The following is a 12,019-nucleotide window of genomic DNA, read 5'->3' on the forward strand; positions in this document are numbered from 1 at the left end:
GTTCTATAATTTTTGTACCTTTAAGGTCGCTTAGTTATATGAATTGAATTTTCCACATTAGTACATGATATCTACTGATTTCTTCCAATGATAAGATATTTCAAATTTTGTCATGCGTGTTTATTATGTTATTTTATCATTATTAAAATATTCGGTGATTTTAGGAGGCTAAAAATCTCTTACTTTTTGATAATAACAAGATAAATATCCATGAACTTCTCTGTTTATGGAGCTCCCCTTAACTGGTAACTGGCTCCCCATCACATGTAGCAAGCTCCCCCTTATATGTTGCTCTCTTTGTTGAAATAAGTCATCCTGGTCCTTTTGATTGACTGGTGGAACGATGTTCTCCCCATTTGGCATACTCAAAAAGAACAAAAGACAAACAAGGCTAGAAAACAAGCAACAATAAATGTATGCAATCAAAATAAAACAAGCATAATCCAAAAGTAGTCAAAATGTCAGGAGAGGGGTAAAATAGAGCTCCCCTTATACAGGCCCATGGAAAAGAGGACATGCCATATTTAAATGAAAAAGCGTATTTGTTTAGATTAGCTTAAAGTTTCTTGAGGAAGTAGGTGAGAGTATTATGCATGTTCAGATAAAATTATTTATAAAAGCATTCCACATTCTTAAAGAAGTTTGAATATGAGTTCTACAAAGAGATAGCAAGATCATTATGGGAGGAGTTGGCTTCAATCTTGATGGAGTCAAATTGCTTAAAAATCTTGTTGAAGATTTTGAATCCTTCCTTCGTAAGGATATCAAGAACAACATACGTCTTCCCTACCTCAGTGCTGGTGTCTTTATCGAGATGCACCAACTTAGAAACCAACTCTTAGTGACATACCAGACTTTTATGCATACCTTATAGAATCTCTTTTACTTGTTTTACTTCTTTTAGCACTGCAGATTTTGGATTAGAAACAGATTTACTTACTTAAGGGTGATCAAACTTTGCCTTCGCAGAATCCTTTTTGCACCATCCAGTTCAAACAAGAACATAGCTCATACAAGTAAAGATTTTAGAGTGGTAGGTGGCAGAGACATTAACTATGGGAAAACATGAATGATAAATTGAATAAAAGTGTAAAACACGAGTAATCAACAAACCATATGGTAAACTTATTGAAGCATGAGGGTCAATCGTACTTTCTAACATGCACTCTTAAAACCACAAGGCCTAGTTGATTTTATTTCTTATAACCATGCAATATAGAACAAACACATTTAGCAATGATGTGACTCAAAATTCTAATGTTTAAAGCATAATAATAGAGGTTCAAAATTGGATAGGTTTCTCTAGGTTTGCAATGACAACTTTTGCCTTTTTAAAGCTAACCTTAAAATATTTAGGCCAACTTTCATTCATGAAAGGGAACATCCCAGATAAATTGGTATCAAATACCTTTTCAAACAAAAAATCATTCATAATAACGCTTGTTCCCAGCACTAGGATCTCCAGTTCACCACTATCTTATGAGATATAAAGATTTGCATAAAATATTCAGACTAGATCTTCATTATCTTTTGATTCACTGAGATAAAATACCAATGATTAAGCTTGAGCATTAAATATAGGACTTATATTATAATAAGATTATTTCAATTACTGAAGATTAACAACCTTCTAGGCACAACTGAGTGACTCTTTAAAGTGACAAATAATGAAAAAGGTCCAGAACTAATGCTTGTCTTCTGGAGGAAGATTTCACAGAGAGTTTGAGTGAGGTTATTTCATAAAGTATTTAAACAAAAATAGGCATAATTTTTAGGGTTAGCAGAATGGAGAGAGTGAGAAGAGGCTCCTTCGAAAGAACTACTGATGAGAAATGGATCTTTGTTGTTAGAATGATAATTGCTAAGAGTTTTAGGAAGGTGAGCCATGGATCTAATTTTGGCATGAGGAGAGGAATGAGAGAGAAGAAAGAAAATAGGGTTTTTTAACAAGGGTGTAAGGAAGGTGAAATGAAAGAATTTAAAAGGATGAGTCATAAAGAAAAGGATTCAGTCATAGGGAAGAGAAAAAATAAAGGGGGGATATGAACAGGGAAAAAAATGGAGGCGAGTTAGCACATAGGAATATAGGGGTAATAATTAGGGGAATTCATGTTAAAAAAGGTAAAAATATTTTAAAATATTGTGTAGTAAAAGTACACATCAATTAATTCTGATTAAAGTAAATAATATCGATTTTTTCTCAAATAAAGCAAAAGCAATCATCAAGCAAGGGTTTTGTAAAAATATCAACAAGTTGAATTTCTAAGTCAATAAAATTTAGCATAAAGTCACCATTTTCAATACAATCACGAATAAAATAATTTTTAATTTCTATACGCTTAGCCCTAGAATGATGCACTATATATCTAGATAGACTAAATGCACTAGTATTATGGCACATAGTTGGCACAGATTTGAATAATAAATTAAAATCAAGTAATTGATGCATTATCCATAATATTTGAGCACCACAATTTCCAATAGCTTCCATGACTCGAACTAGGACCTAGTCATGATGGGTATCCAAAGATCATGGAGGACCAGAGACCACCCTCTTTGCCTAGTCAAATAATACATAACATACTAGAAACAGATAAATTTCAAACATAGAACAAGAAAGAATAAACAATAAAATGTAAAGTTCTAAGAATTTACGACATCCCAATCCACAGTAATCCACAAAGCCTTTACTATCAAAAAGTAATCTAAGTCGAGACATGCCCCCGATGATAGCCCAAAGAAACCATAAAAAATCTATGAGATAAAATAAATAAAGAAATAACAACCTTTAGAAAAAATGAGGCTTACCACTTCATGCTGACTCACACTATGCAAGAAGGATATAAGTGTCTTCGGTTCCTATATCGCGTGACTGTACAACTTCCAGAGATGATTAGTGGGTTGCGTACTACAAGGTAACTCAGGGAAGAGATAAAATAATTCCATGATCAAATCAGTTCAAAATCATTCAAAACCAGTGCACACAATTATATACATATATATAACATGCCGAGATATGGAACAAGTCTTAACTTTAAAGAAAGACATTAGCCTGGACTATGCAGTTGTCCCATTATCTATACCCACATGTTATATGGGTCCCAATGCGTGTTAGTCGTATAAAGCAAGGAATCAAGAAAGACCAAGGAATTCCCCAACCTTACGCCAATCCAAGATACATATATATAATATGAACTATGCATACAGTCATTAAGACCCTCACGCTGGAAAACGTGGTTTCCAGTGTTCATCATCTCTGGGACTTACACCTTCACGATAAGATAAAAAACCTTATTTAAGCCTAATTAAATGTCACAACCCTATTTGAGGCCTTGGCCATGATAGACATCCCAAATCATGAAGGCTCAAGCGCCCCTTCTAGCTTGCCTTCATATACACCAATTATATACTAAGAGGAAATAAAGAAATACAAAGCAAAATGGAATCATGGTAAAATTTTATTTCAAACTACTTAATACTAAAATGAGTTCATAAAGATCAAAAACATTTAACACTAGTCTGCAAAATCTCTACTAACTGAAAATAACCTCTGTCTGAAGACTGGGACAAAGCCCTCAGTCAGATCATGAATCAAAATAAAATAACAATGACTTATATATTAGGCCTTCAGGAATAAAGAAGGCTTACCAACTACAAATCTCTGACCAATCAATATAAGGCTTAGCGGGCCCCCGAGACTGAGCCTAAGATCCCGAAATATAGGAGGTCAATATAGATTTACTGTTAGACAGAGTAATCCAAAATAATGTATTTATATATAACATAAGTGAGAGCAATTCATAAAACATTTTATATATGATATATGAAAACACATGGGCATACTTTAAAGACTTTGAAATATTTCTTTGAAATCATGACCCACTCTTTACTTTACTTCTAAGCTAGAAGGTACACCCTACAATCTGTAATTCTATAGGCTATACTAATCCATCCTTGACTCGGCGGCCAAGCCTCCAATCTAAGTTTCCCACAAGGATTAGAGCATCTATAAGGGGGATACATAAGATTACACAATAGGGTGCCAAAATCCCCAATCCAATCAACATGTCATGGCAGTGCACAAGATCATAAAGCAGGGCTCCTAACCATAGTCCCAATTTGGGACTACATGAATCAAGGTATACAAGACCATATAGCAAGGTACCATAATCCCGTGTCGGCAAATCATGGTTTCTAGCAAAGGGTCTTTAAACTTGTACTTTCTTCGGGTAGCCATCTAACTCTCTTTAAGCCTATTTTTAACCTTTTCTTAAATGCATCTTCCTAAATTCAAAATCTAAAAAAATCTGAGCAAAATCTGTATTTTTAGTCTGTTCTGAATCTGCTATGGCACTCATCTATTTGGTATCGTCATACCAAGACTTTCAAGTCGTATGTCTAAGCCATATAATAATATGCAATAGTTTCTTCAATACAAGCGGTTAAGTTTACCACTGAAAACATTTAACAATGCAAGAGAGTTCTTATTTTCAAAACATATTTCAAACTATGCAGGGAGTCTCTCCTTTCAATGTTTTAAAAAAATATAAGGTTGTCAAGTATTTTGTAAAAAACTATGTAATCTCTTTGAATCACCACTTTTAATTTATATTATCAAGAATCACCCTCTCTTTTATTCATATCCAAAATCAAGGCTTAAACAATAGTAAAGACATTTGAATCATGCTTCTTAATATGCAATTGAATAATTCATAACATATGAAACAAGAAGCTTTACAATAAGAGAGGGATCTTAATTGTTCATGCTCTCAATTCAATATTAGAAATAAAAAATGCATACATACTTATACATGAGTACAAATTTAATTTAGGGGAAGGCCTCAAGACCAAAATATTATCATAAAAAGGATTTCACAATGCACAATTGTAAATGTAAATTCAAAACCCATTGCAAATTCATGATTTCTCAAAATTTAAACATTATTAAAACGATTTCACCATGTTCATGTATTTTAGGAAAACCCCATGTACCTTACGTTACTTAGTTTAAAGAGTAGAACCTCGAATCTTGATTTGTTCCTTGGAAATCTTAGACTCAAGCATTGATTTTTGTTGATTTCTTATTCTTGGAGGAAGCTATAGTTTGATCTTATATTTAAGAGTGAAGAGAGAATTTTGAAGTTATATAACTAATAATTATTGATTAATAATGTTTAGAGTGTACTTAAATTCTTGAGAAAGGTTTTGGAGTGAGGAAAAGACCACAAACCCCTAAAGAAACCAAAAAAGTCACATAGTTTCTTTAGTTGACGACTAAGGTTGATGGGTTGACACTCAGGTGATAGGCCCACCTAGGTCATCACTTTTGAGATGGATTTTACCACTTTCTTCCCTAGGCTGACGACTAGGGCCGATGTGCCATTACCTAGTTGATAGTTCGTCAGCATCATCATCACATTTTGGCAAACAGACACTTCGAAGTAAAATGAGCATAACACATTGATTTTTTTTTCATATATCACAAGATTCAAGCCTATCATTACTACACCTACTTCATGGATCTCCCCATTAAGACCCACCAATTCAATCATTCTCACTATAATTTTTGCCATATCTCCTTCTTAACTATCTCACGTAATGAAAGTCCATCTCCTTCTTCCCCTTCTTCTATAGCCTTAGCTCAAGAAATTACATAAAAATTTTCACCTTCAAGAACATCAACTCCCCTACTAACACATTACTATGCTTCCACAACCAGCATCGTACTAACATATGAAGGGTCATTAAGGACCAGAGCATAAGCATAATAAATAGAAGTAACACTTGTCAGACCCTAACATATACTTATTTCACCACTCAAGGAGCGACACGAGGTGAAGATACGATAGAATAGACATAAAATGCTTCCTATATGAAGTGTCCAGATCATAAGTAAAGATTCGTTCGACACGAACACAAAAAAACACGATTTCTTTATGATAGACCACTATGACAAACAAGGATGCACATATCAAGAGGTATATGGCATAAAGCCAAAATCTATGTAGTTAACAACTAAGACAAGGATTGCCACTTGAAGTGATTGATCTTTATTTAAAGAAATAAAATTTTCCATGAGTTAGCATAAAATTTATCACTTTGTCTAATCCCGACATAAAATGAATTGGTAACGTGTGGAAAACATAGTTTCTTCGAATCAAGGATCATGTGAAACATGGACTTTGATAGATCATGAGCAACATAACATAGAACTTTAATACACTGAATATTGGATAACTAAGGGATATTATTGCTTCAGGTTTGGAGGCCAGAACATGACATGACTTACATAGAGAGCTCAAACCTTAGACATAGGCAGGACTTAAATACATAAGACATTGGTAGATGCCCATTCAATCTGAAGTAGGAGAATCTTGCTTGAATAGGAATTGATTTATCTTGTTTCTTACTTGAAACTTGGCACAACAAAAAAAATTTTATACTACTTTAATACATCATCTCCCCCTTAGACCAAAGTCACACCCCTAGACTGGAAGGCATAATCTCACATCAAAATATGTAGCCACAATTCTTAATGCAAATGAGACATCACTATAAACTTAAACTCTAAACTCTCCCTGATGAACTATAATCTGAAGGCCTTGCTTTCTGAAAAATGTTACTCTTAACTTTTGCTAACCTCTATAGCCATCATTCTATACCCTTTACTCTCATGAGCATACACATCCACACTCCTTATCACAAAGGGGTATCAATAAACACATGAACACAAACTTCCCTTAATAAATACATAAAGATACTAAATTCTTTATGAAACCTCGCTCTTTCAGGGAGACTAAATTGTAATTTCTTCCAATCCCCACGGTCATTAACTTTTGACTAGCAGTATCATAGGCATAGACACCCACACTTCTAAACACTTAACACTCTATCTTTAATTCCTTAGAATGTTAGCTTTAAACCTCTAATCACACAAGTTACAACTTAACAAAATCTGCAAAACTATACTAAAGGTACATATTGCCTACCTATATTTCCTCAATTCCGCAATAAATAACACCATACAACAACTTCTTAGTCTTCCCAGATATCTCCATACTACAAATTTGAAAAACACGGACTAAGTACACCAAGCACTAATACACATAAAACTTTATCTAAAAACCTGTAACCTAGGGTTCAACTTATTCCTTTATACTCACATTCTTATCCACTCAATGATACAACCACAATTCATTTCTGTAACACTAGTCCTCATGTACACATATATCTCACGATTACCACTTAAATATTTCATAAATTATCTACCTGGGCCATTTCACGCATCACATCAAGATTGCTAATTAATTCTAACAAAATATGTATCATTAATCTTAAGCTACTATTCTTACCATCACACTTCACATCTTACGTTCAAGCTTATAGTCTAACATTAATCATGTACCACCAATAAGGCATGCCACATGTTATACTAATCCATCAAATTAGGACATCAAGCCAAAATACTTTATTTTGCCTAGCTACTTCATACAATCACATCCTCTCCATGACATTACTACTACATCTCAAAATCCACTACCTATATTCTCACATAGTACTGTTTACAACTACTAAAGAAAAGACAATCAAAGTGGGTAAAGTCACATATATCTTATCCTTAAAATATAACCCATTTCAATCTTATCAACATATTCTAATTTCTCACATCATACTTACTTACCCATATATACATTCTCACTGTTACCAAATTCCATAAACACCAATGAGTCTCTACCCATATCTTATTGACTAATCTACCTCTTTCCATTCACAACCTATGAATAATTTCTACAACTACCATAACTATCCATTCTGAGATCCTCCCTTATTCTAAATCAATAATAATCATATCACGACACTTCCTTCATAGACTACCATATAATCTACAGATATTGCTACTATATAAGTCTATCACTAAAAAATAGCAAACCATCCCTCAATCAACGATTATTGTAACACCAGAAATCTGGTACCCAGAATGTTACACGGTGCTCATGACCCCAAATGATCATCAGCTAAACCATGACTGATATTTACAACTGAGAACTGAATAATATATTGAAAATATACATAATATAAGTTGTAAGGCCATAAGGTACAAAATTGAACTAATACTGAATATAAAATAATATCTATAATGGGGTATAAAAATACCTAAAATTGAAATTAACTTTTTGAAACATGATGTAGTCTGAAAGCCTCTAAACTGTCTAAAATATGTGGAGTTGATGGAACATATCCCCAACTAACTCAGAACTACTAAAATAATAAAGTAATAAAATAATCATGCTATCCTCGAATGATAAGGACTCACTTCTAATCTGGTTGCTTAATATATGATCTACTAAGGATGCTTTGGAGCTCGTTCATCTAAACCTATGGTATAAAATAATATAGCGCAAATGCATAAGTACGTTGAATGTACTGGTATGCAAGTGAGGTAGGCTTAATAGAATGGTTCATATGCATGAACAATACTAACTAACTGAATCACATGAACATGAGAATACATGCATGAATAAAAGATTGTAACTGAATTCGTGATAACACTGACTCGTGAATTCTAATAACATAGATTTACTAATATATGAGTGCTACTACTGGGATACTAAATAACTAAGTCTATAGAGTACTGAGGAACTGATGTTATATTATTAATAAAGAAAAGACTATTTCTGACAGTTTTGATTATGAAAAACTGGTCTGATTGACTATATCTAACCGTCTTGTAACTGAATACTGATAACATGGGATACTGATAATTGTATAATTGAAATAACTAATATTAACCGATTGTATCTGACAGTCTAGGTTCTGATGGAATTAGCTGAGTTTTGTACTATTTTGAGTTAACTGTATCTGACAGTATTGAAATTTAAAGAACTTTCTAAGTTCTATTACTAAGACTGGATGACTATATCTGACGGTCATGATTCTATAACTGAAACTGTGGGAAGTGGTCATCTAACTGACATGCCACTAGTAAGATATTATAGTTGAGTTGGGGTCCAATCTATAACCCCTATTAGAAATGTGTCAATACTGCGCCACCGGTAAGGAAAAGCTCTGAGTGATCCCTCATACAGAAGGTACTCAAAGGAGAACAGTGGGACCCTCATCTGACAGCGTTTATCCACCTCATCAACCCTCATCTGTCAGTGTTGATGTCTCAACCTATGATGGCTACATAGTTCTGGAATGGAAGGATTGCTTCTAATCACACACCCTCACGGTCAGTGTATGTCCCCATCCTTGGGTTCACTAGGTACTAAATCCTACTCCTATCTTAATAGACACTAAACATGATTAACTGAATTGAACTGGACTGAGTTTATTGAGTTTCGTTAACTAATGGAATACTACTGAGATTTCTAAAATACTGAGCTTTCTGAGATTATTAAGATTACTAAATGGGACTGGACTCATAATGAGTTTACTGAGTTTTCCTGAGTCACATCATTGACTGAATCTACTGATCATTGCTTGGCTGAGAGTATCATGAAAACATGACACTAGCTCTAGGTACACAACTAAATTATCGAGTATAAGTACCCCCAGGACTCGATAGCAAGAAACTGACAGAACATGACACTTCTTAAAATACATGACCAATATCAACAGTTCATAATACATCAATTTGGGGATTTCATGAAGCACATTTTTATTATAGTCGTGTACATGAATGGAATTTTGCATATAAATATGTCATACTTTGATAAAATTATTCTCATGGACATTCCCTCAACCATTCATAATGCACACAATATCATGGAAGTCATTCTTGGTCATAGGGTAAAGCATGCATTTATCACATGGGTCACAATTATGCTATATTGCATAATTTCTATTCTCTTAGGTATTTTATTAAACACCTAGGATGCATGACTTAGGACATAGGCATGACCACCAAATTAATACAATAAAACTCCGTATTTCAACTCAATTCCACATGTTTCAAACTACATACTATCATAGGTTCATGAACAACACATAAAGATTCCAACTTAGAAATTATACAACAATAATTACATGAACATAATCAACCCATAACAAAATATTCACAATACAAAATTTAAAACTTGATTCTTGCGCTTCATGGATGAAAGGAATCCATGAATAAACACTGTGCATACCTTAGTTCTTGATTATATGAAGATTGACAAAGAGATTCTTGAATTTGAGTGTTGAATTTGAATCCCCAATTGAAAATCCTAGCTTGTTATTCAGAGAAACTTGAGAGAAATACTATGTTTTGGGTGAAAAATGGTTAAATCATGTGTTATTGGGTTTAAATAAGGGTGGGAAATTAACCCTTTTAACCCTTGGACAAGTATTTTAATTTTTTTCAAAATTTTCCAATTTGACTGGTTGGCTCAACGCAGTACCATTGCGTTGTGTCTATGGAAAATGACAATTGGGAAATTTCATGGTTGCGCGATGCGGTGAAATTGCATTGTAATACTGGATGGGACATGAAAGTTCACCGTGATGTCGTGGTATCACACTGAGACACTGGAAAAAGGACAATTATGAATTTGAGCCTTGGTGTGACATACCATAATCGTGGAGGCTCACTGGATTTTGACAATTGCCATTTTGGCCTGCTCCGCGATGCGTTGATGGCTCAGGTGGCACACTGCCTTACTAAAAAGGCTCTACCTCTTTAGTCGGGTGTTGGATTTGGGAGGATTTGGTATCGACGAAAAGCTTATTCAATTTTCCACATGATAAAAAGCGAAAATCTTAAAAATACCACATGTATAAAAGTAGATTCATCTTTAAAAAAAGTCTTTGACACCTTTGGCACAAATTTAAGCTAGGTAGAAGTATGGGGTATTACAGTTATACAACTAAAACTCTTTATTAACATAAAAGTCACCCTCACTTTGAATTCTAACCTTGTGACTCCATATCACCAACATCTTGGACCATCTCACTACCAATAGGTCATGATATTGTTATATATACTACTACTCAGGTAGAAATACAGTTCCAACATTCTGCTACACATCATTACCCTTATGCATGACATCTGCAAAAAAGAAATTTTTGAAGGGTAATTAACACATTTTGTACCTAAGGCTAAAAAGTACGATTTCATCAGGATAAAGGTATACACTTGAATCAATAAACCTTTAAGCACTAACGGACTCCTCTCAAGTCCTTGTTCTATCTTAAAACTTCTTTGGATAACTCATTGGGAGGGATAGAATCTTAGACTTATATTTCCTTGACAATGAAGCATGAACCATGAAATTAGAACAATGAAAGAATTTGGATAACTTTCTTATGGACGACGCAATAACATGATCTAGAGTATGAAATAGTAAGAAACAAATCCTAAATGCCTGGTAGACTTCCAATTATAAGTGTAGTGCACAACACACCGATAAGCAAGACTATATTCGACACAATTTCGCAGACTTCCTGGCACCATGAACCATGATCTAATACCAAGTTCTGTCAAAATGCAAGCTTGGGACCTGGCCGCGAGGGGAATCCAAAACCATCAAGTCCTGAGATACCCTTGAACTCCCTACCAACCCCTAGTGATATTGTCCGCTCTGGGCCCAGGCCCGCACTGCTTTAAAATACGTCATTAGGGAGTAAGGCTTGCTTGCTTATATAGCCAGTATCCCTCCTATGTTTTGCCGATGTGGGACTCCTTATCCTAAGTTGGGGTGTTATATTAAAATAAGTTTCACACACAACCCATCTATCTAACCAAGGAAATGACCATTAAGGCATACCATAGGTATCGTCACACTCTTACACTTGAAAGCTTATAATTATGCCATTACAATTCCATTAACATGGGGAGATACCTCGACTTTTTTGTTCATTAAATCAGAGTGGGAGAATGTCATGACCCCCTTTGTACATTAAATCAATAAGTAGTAATGCCACAACTCCCATTGTTCATTAAATTAAATTTGGTCCTTTAGCCTTTTATACTATGCAATAGTTCCAAAGATACTTTCAATTCATATATTCTCAGGTTCAAAACAAGTTTCACAAG

Source organism: Capsicum annuum, chromosome 6 (assembly GCF_002878395.1).
Source record: "Capsicum annuum cultivar UCD-10X-F1 chromosome 6, UCD10Xv1.1, whole genome shotgun sequence".
In the NCBI taxonomy this organism is placed as follows: Eukaryota; Viridiplantae; Streptophyta; class Magnoliopsida; order Solanales; family Solanaceae; genus Capsicum; species Capsicum annuum.